Source organism: Mirounga leonina, unplaced genomic scaffold, assembly GCF_011800145.1.
Source record: "Mirounga leonina isolate KUSES-001 unplaced genomic scaffold, KU_Mleo_1.0 Mir_125, whole genome shotgun sequence".
Lineage (NCBI taxonomy): Eukaryota > Metazoa > Chordata > Mammalia > Carnivora > Phocidae > Mirounga > Mirounga leonina.
Window position 1 is genome coordinate 55,357,444 of NW_023270305.1, and position 7,134 is coordinate 55,364,577.

The 7,134-nt window shown below is 42.7% G+C and overlaps 1 pseudogene; it reads right to left on the minus strand.

Moving 5' to 3' along the window:
• Positions 1-2,727: 2,727 nt before the first annotated feature.
• On the minus strand, positions 2,728-3,786 carry LOC118007459 (annotated as a pseudogene).
• Positions 3,787-7,134: the final 3,348 nt, after the last annotated feature.

Below are 7,134 nucleotides of genomic sequence, written 5' to 3' on the forward strand. Positions count from 1 at the left end.
GGGAGAAAAGGTCAGTCACAGCTTCCCCCCCACCTCCCCTGCCAAGCCACCGTGGGCCTGGCGTTCATTATCCTAATTAAATCCAGCAGCTGAACATCTTCTTATCTGTAGGGGAGGAGAGCAGGGGCATGATGCAATAGGATTGATTTGCATATCCAAAGTTAATTAGTGTGGAGGAGCAGGTGTACAGTAATAATAATTATCACACATGACAATCACCTGTGACCACTTCCCCGCGCCCCTTCCGGGATTCAGCACAGTGATTGCTGGCTGGTTTTTTTCTTGCTTGATACCCATCCTGAGCTGTTTATGTCCTTGTGCCTCTCTTCACAAACCTGCTGTGAGTAGCTCGTCTGTTCCTTAACAGGCGCTGTATTTTTCTCTAAAGGTATATTTTCCCCTGTTTCATTTGGAGGGAGAGACGACTGTAAGGCAGCTATTTTCAATTTTGTTTGCTGAAGTTGTCACATCCTGGTGGAGCCTGGGTATTTATTTTTAGATTACATGTAAGTGGATAAGGGGGGAAAAAAAAGTGCTCAGGATCATAATTTGAAAATCCCATTTTGCATCATTTGAACATTTATCTTGAGCATATGCTGGCGAATCAGTCTGATCCAAAATAAACTTATTAGACAGCAGACACATGAAACCAAGTGACAGTTTGATGTTTGCCACGAGACTGCCCATGCCGGTGTGAAGAGGGGCGGCGAGGCTCCATCCGCAGCCCTCAGCACCCCCAGGCCAGCAGGCTGTGGATGCTCGCTGGACACTGACCTGAAGAAACGGAGGAAGATTTGAGCGGGTTGTTTAGGGTCTGGCAGCATCTAGGGTAATCAAACAAACAAACATTAGCATGATATACCAGTAGGAAGACTTGAAATTGTAGCCTTGGAGGAAATTCAGTGCAGCTCACAGGATGGCTCTCAGGATGCCTTCATCACAGAAAGCTTAGATAGATTACACTCTTCGGATTTCGCTTGCACATAAATGTATAGGTTATGCGTGTTTAAAGTGTTTTCTCTGTCAAACGAGGGTAATTTTTTCAAATTAAGCCAAAAAGCATGCCCTGGAAATGGGATGTGCTTTTATAGAAATGAATTATTGCTGTGTGCTATACAGGAATTTAACACTCACAATGGTAGGCTAATAAGTAGGTAAGAACAGAATATTAAATACAAAGAAATTTTTCTGGGTGAAGGGGAGGCATTAATGTTAAATTAGCTATGAAACTGTGACTGTTTTTAATTTTTTTTTTTTCATTTTGACTTTTGTCTGTTTCACTTTTATTTGTCAGGGTACACTTTCGCCAATCAAGTCGAGTATAACAGGTGGGCCTCCCTTTCACACAGCTTTAATGATAAGTGACAGAGATGGCAAAAGGCACTCAACCGCCTGCAGAATGCATTAAAAATTCAAAACTTTACTTATCAGTCTTTTATTAAAACTTTCTGTAATTGTGCAAAATTATTTCCCCACTGGGTTAGCTTTCAATATGGAGTACAATTATATTTCTGACACGAAAATAATTGCAGTTAGGAAAAAAAAAACTGCAAGAAAAGAAGTATTTTTTAAAGTGAAATCCATCCATTTTTACATCCATGAAGAGGCATTACAGTGAAAAATTAAGCGATTACTAAAGTAAAGCTCCAGTTTTGAACATTTGACTTACAGTACTAGACAAGTCTAGTTTGTAGAAATGTAAAGGAATTATGACTGAGGGTTAAAGACTTTCTAGTCCTTGTCTGTTTACCAAGGAAATACTTTGGTGCATTGTATCTTTAATCTGTCAGTGTTAGTGTAGCTAAAATGGTGGATCTAAATTCTTTCCAACAGGATAAATATTAGCAATAGTAGCTGTGTTTCATGGAATTAGCTGTGGTTTTTTTCTATATGACTGATGTCTTCTTAGCTTATGATTATTTTAATTAAGATTTATTTGAGAGAGAGAGAGAAAGCAAGCACAAGGTGGGGGGAGGAGCAGAGGGAGAAGCAGACTCCGTCATGAGCAGAAAGCCTAATGTGGGGCTCAATCCCAGGACCCCGAGATCACGACCTGAGCCAAAGGCAGACGCTTAACCAACTGAGCCAGCCAGGCGCCCCTTAGTTTATGACTTTTAATGCAAGTGTTGATCACTCTGGACAGGGGGCTCTGCTTCCACAGAGCAACATTTAAATAATTCCCAACTTCTACTTTGGTCATCTCCATCTCTTAATCTAAAATATTATCAGTCAAGTTTCTAGAAAAACAATTGCCATGTGTACATTCCCCTAAGATGTAGAGATCAACACGTTTTTGCTTGGGCATCTTTTATGTATAATTCACTATAGTTGGAACTCTGGGAAATATGGAGGCATGAGTTTCTATTTCAACTGGGGCTTTGGGAATCAGCTCAGATTTCCATGAAAGCTGATGCTTACTACCCTTTCTTCCTTTCCACCCTAATGAGACATTCTTGTTGAAGACCAGGAATACTCATTGTGTATTTATTAAGTATTCACATGATGTCGGGCAATGCCACTTAAATCTAAAGTTTTACAAATCTTCCTCACAGCTTTGCTCCTGATATAAACATATATATATACTCATTTTTAATTTCTTTTTTTTGAACTTAATATACAGCATAAATTATATAAATTGGGAAACTAAAACTATTTATTTATTTTCCTATTAGCGAGTATTTGTATTGTTGTGTGTATGTTTTTTGTTTTTTTTTTTTTAATTGAAGGTCCCTTCCTGGTCCTGCTTCCACCAGTGGCAGTAGCCAGGGGAAAAGGGGAAGGGAACCAGGCAGCCCAAGGAAGGAGTCATCTCTACAACTTTCCATTTATACACAGAACAAAACAGACAAGCACAGAGCCACTATTGTGGGAAGAAGTTCGCAGCATGGGAAAGGGGAGGTGCAGGTGGGGTGCTAGGGTGTCATTAAAAATACAGCACCCCCAGAACTGAGGTGCCTAGGGGCAACTGATCTACTTCAACCCAAGAGGAATCAGAAGATCAGAAACAGTTTGGGAAGGCCAGAACTGCAGGGACAGAGACAAGAGAAAGGGCCAGGGTGTGGGGGGCTGTTTAGCAACTGGGGTGAAGGGATTGCCCTCCCCCTGCTGGGATCCCCCTAGCCCCTCCAGTCTGGCAGGAAGGGGAAAGTCTGCAGTCCCCAAGGTCAGGTCTGGGGCTGCTAGATGCTCTAGGCAGGGGGCTGGAGGGGTCTCACAAAGGCTTGCCCTCCAGGTAGGTGATGGCACGCCTGCCCCCCTTCAGCTACTCTGCTTAGGATACAGTGATCCTTACCTCGTCATAGTAGTTTGGTTATAATTCATGATTGATCCCTGTCAGCTTCTTCTTGATGGTGTCCTTAGAGCTGGCATAGATCGCTGTGCTCTTAAGGGGTTCAGACTCAGAACATACAAACACCAGGTCCTCCTGCCTGTCTCGTCGGTCTTATAGATTGCATCAGAGGGGGCAGAGTGGCAGTCCTTATTTGGACTGTCTGGACAGGTGGCCCAGGTGTTGTCTTCTACAGTCTGGCCCAGATCACCCACCAGCATCTCCTTGCCCTGCTCCAGGATAATGTTCTTGTCCTCGCTCAGGCAGAAGAACACCACCTTCTTGCACTTCTTGACCTCCTCTGGTGTTGACGACTTCCACACCTTCATGTCATCCAGCACTTTGATGATGCTGTCAGAAACAGCCACACCAGAGGCCGTGTTTCCGGACATGAAAGGAGAGAACAAGGAGAGACGGAAAAGACAAGAGACACTGCAGCTGCTCCCAGGATCTGACTGATGAAACCAAAACTTGAAATTCAAAATTTAAATTGTCCTTAACATGGAATATGTTTATACCTCTATCTCCTACGTAGCTGTTTTCATAATCCATTTGGGCACTTGCATTCTGTGGTGGTGGTCCTACTGTGCACGGGAGGTTTGGAAACTTTAATTATAGTCTCGGTTATACTACCGGTTAGTGTGTCCTCAAGTGAGTAATTTTAGTCTTTATCTGAGATGCTTTGTCTTATCTCTTCCTCCATAATTTCTCTTTCTCCTAAATAATAAGCAGTTATTGAAAGATCACTGTGGGCCAGGAACTTTTCTAAGCAATGTGTTAATCCACTGGATATTTATAACAACCTCATGAAGGAGGTACTATGATCACCCCCTCAGAGGGAATGTATTACTTAAGAAAGCTGGGAGAAGGTAGTCAAACTGGGTTCATAGGCACTGAGGATAGAGTAGAGAGGAGTCTGTGGCCACTGGGGACAGTCTTTGGACCACCGAGATGATTCATGAGATTTATGACTGCCAGTTGCCGGCTACTAACTTCCTGACCTTTAGCCCCAGAGGTCTCCAAAGCAAAACTTGCTCTTGAAAGTTTTGATTTGACATTTGATGGAGGAATGAATGTAATACTACTGAAGCTCTGTTCATAGAAGGGAGTTCTTGAGAGCAGAACAATTAGACATGGAGGTTTTCTACTCTGAGTTTAGATCTGGAGGCCCTACATAAAGCTCAGGTCCTGCAATTGTCTTGCCCAGTCAGATAAGTGTCAGCCCCACCTATTGCAAATTTTAGAGAATAATATGTCAACTTTGTAAAGAAAAAGAAACAGCAAGTTTACACAGACTTTAAATCACACTGAACACTTTGCAGTAAGTTTCACCAGGTAACAATACTGCTTTGCCACATGTCGTCTCCTTGACCTGCCAAGGTATAGAAAGCTTTGTAGAAATAATAACTAACAAAGACGGGCTGGGCAAGTGGGTGGTTGGAACATTAGCTCTTCAGAGCTCTTTCTGGCCTTGGTGTTGAGTCATTTGAGGCAGACACTGGGTCAGATTCTTGATTCTTGTGTGCCTGTTTGTCCCTTGGAATAAGGGGAAGAAAGGCAGTACTTGGCACCAAGACAAGGTTCACGAAGTGCTTTAAGTGCCTGAATTGAAAGGCTGTAACATCAAACAGAAGTGGATAACATTCTGTTTTTACGGATGGCATGAATAAGAAGCATAGGTGATCTGACTGAAAACAGCTCTGCGTAAGAGTTTTTTTTTTTTTTTTTTCAGAAATGGGGGATGATTGGCAGAGGCCGAGAAGGCAGGGATGTCATACACCTTGGCCCTGGCCACTGTCACTTGGCATCTAAGGGACAGCATTAGAGCTGGCCTCAGACCCTCACGGGCACAGAGGCGTAAGAGAAGGAGGGCAAGCAGAGGGATAGCTCCTTCTCCACTTTGGGAACCCTACGACATACTGCGGAAAGAACAGACACCTCGGGGACCATTAATACGAATTTAGAGAATGCGTCACTTTGGGAGAGATGATAAAATGCAAACACCAGGGAAAGAAAGGGTCTTTGTTTACTTTCCCTTTTCCTGGTATATGGCTAAACAGGTTAAACACCTGTGTGAAGAGGGTGCTTCAGGGACACCCTCCTACTCGAACTGTTCATGGGCATCTTGGAGATTGCACTCCTCTCCTTGTGCGGTGATCAGTCGCCTCTTCATCACTGGCGAGGCCGGCAGCGAGGAGCAGGGCCTTCACCTGCAGGTGTTGCCATGGCAGAGGACACTTGGAAGAGATTCAAGCAACATTAAAAGGCAAAAGTGAAAATGAGAGTAGAGAGAAAATAGAAGCTTGATTTAAGGAGACATTTGAGTGGATCAAATTGCCTCCCTCATGATGGCCAAACTCCAGATCAACCCTACTTTTTTCCTCCCTGACTTCTGAGTCCTGGTAATCTGGCACATAAGCTGACTTTGTTTAAAACTTAAAAAAAAAAAATTTTTTTTAAATATAGCAAGATTTATTTTTAACACACTGTAAAAATTATTCTGCCCCTAGGAGACACGGTTTGGTTTCTTAATCCAAACAGAATTAAGAAGTTATGAAATGAGAATTGGCTTATTGACTCAGTAAAACAGTTTCTTTTTCCCTTTTCAAAAATTAGCTAGCAAAGTAGTCCGTTTTATCTGCTACGCTGGGTTTTTCCTCTCATCCCTACCTTCTTTACTGCCCGTGCAGTTTCTCCAGGAAGCCAAGCCATGTTTCTTCCGTGTCACTCAGATTTTGCCTCAACTTTCACTTGGTTGGCACATGGAACTCACTTTTCTCTTTCTTCCCACTTCTCCATTTTGGCCTATCATACAGAATAATCCAGTTTATTTACTAAGCACCCCCAGAACTTGAAGATATTTATAGTCAGATTTTCTACAAGTCATTGTTCTCAAAGTTAGAAAACTATATATCTCTCTGTATTTTAGGAATTTTCCATTAAAGCCAATGACAGATTCCCTTTTTTCACCCTGGTTGGTTAATTCCCTTTATATAGTCAGGTTAATAATAATAATAATAATAAAATATGTGTTGACTGCATAACCAGTGGCAACAGTTTCTTGGGGAGGGAGGGTGGGAGGAGGCCCTGGGTATAGGGATAGCTCCCCAGGGTTGAGGAGTCCTGTGCTGGAGGTGCATGGGAAAGCAAAGCCTGTTCCATGGTAGATAGTAAACATTTAATACATACTAGTTTCCTGAATTTCTTCTGAGTTCTTAATAAGAGAAATGTGCCGTGCCTCTAGCTGTGCTTTCTCTAGCAGGGCAGAGAGAAATGTAGGGCTCATCTAGGTCTTGGGAATGTTGGGGTGGGGAAGCTTGGAACTGGGAACATCTGTAGGACTCTTCTTGATGTTCCCTTCTGAATTGGTTGAGAAAGATCAACCCACTCTTAGCTACTATTTCTACTAGGAAACAGATTTGAAAATAGGATGATGTTTTTTAAAGCGTAAGGGCTTGCAGATGACTCAGATGTGTACAGTGAGACCGCATTGTTGGGAAGCACTTGGGCTGGACAGAACCATCTTCTAGAAATTGGAGTTACCTGATGCTCTCTGGGCCTTTTGCTTCCAGGTCATTTCTGTGTTCCCTGGAAAACTGAAGAGAAAGTGTCTTTATAATGAATCTTCTCTTATATGATCTGGCATGTGATTAACCTTGCTTGGCCTTCATCTTAAAAGTCAGTTCAAGTAAACAAAGGACCTTCCTCAAGAAAGGTCAGTGGGAGGGAGGTTGCCCTGTGACATCGTTCTGAGCTAGAACCTGGAGGGATCTCGTAGGCCCTATGATGAAAAAATGTCATTTACA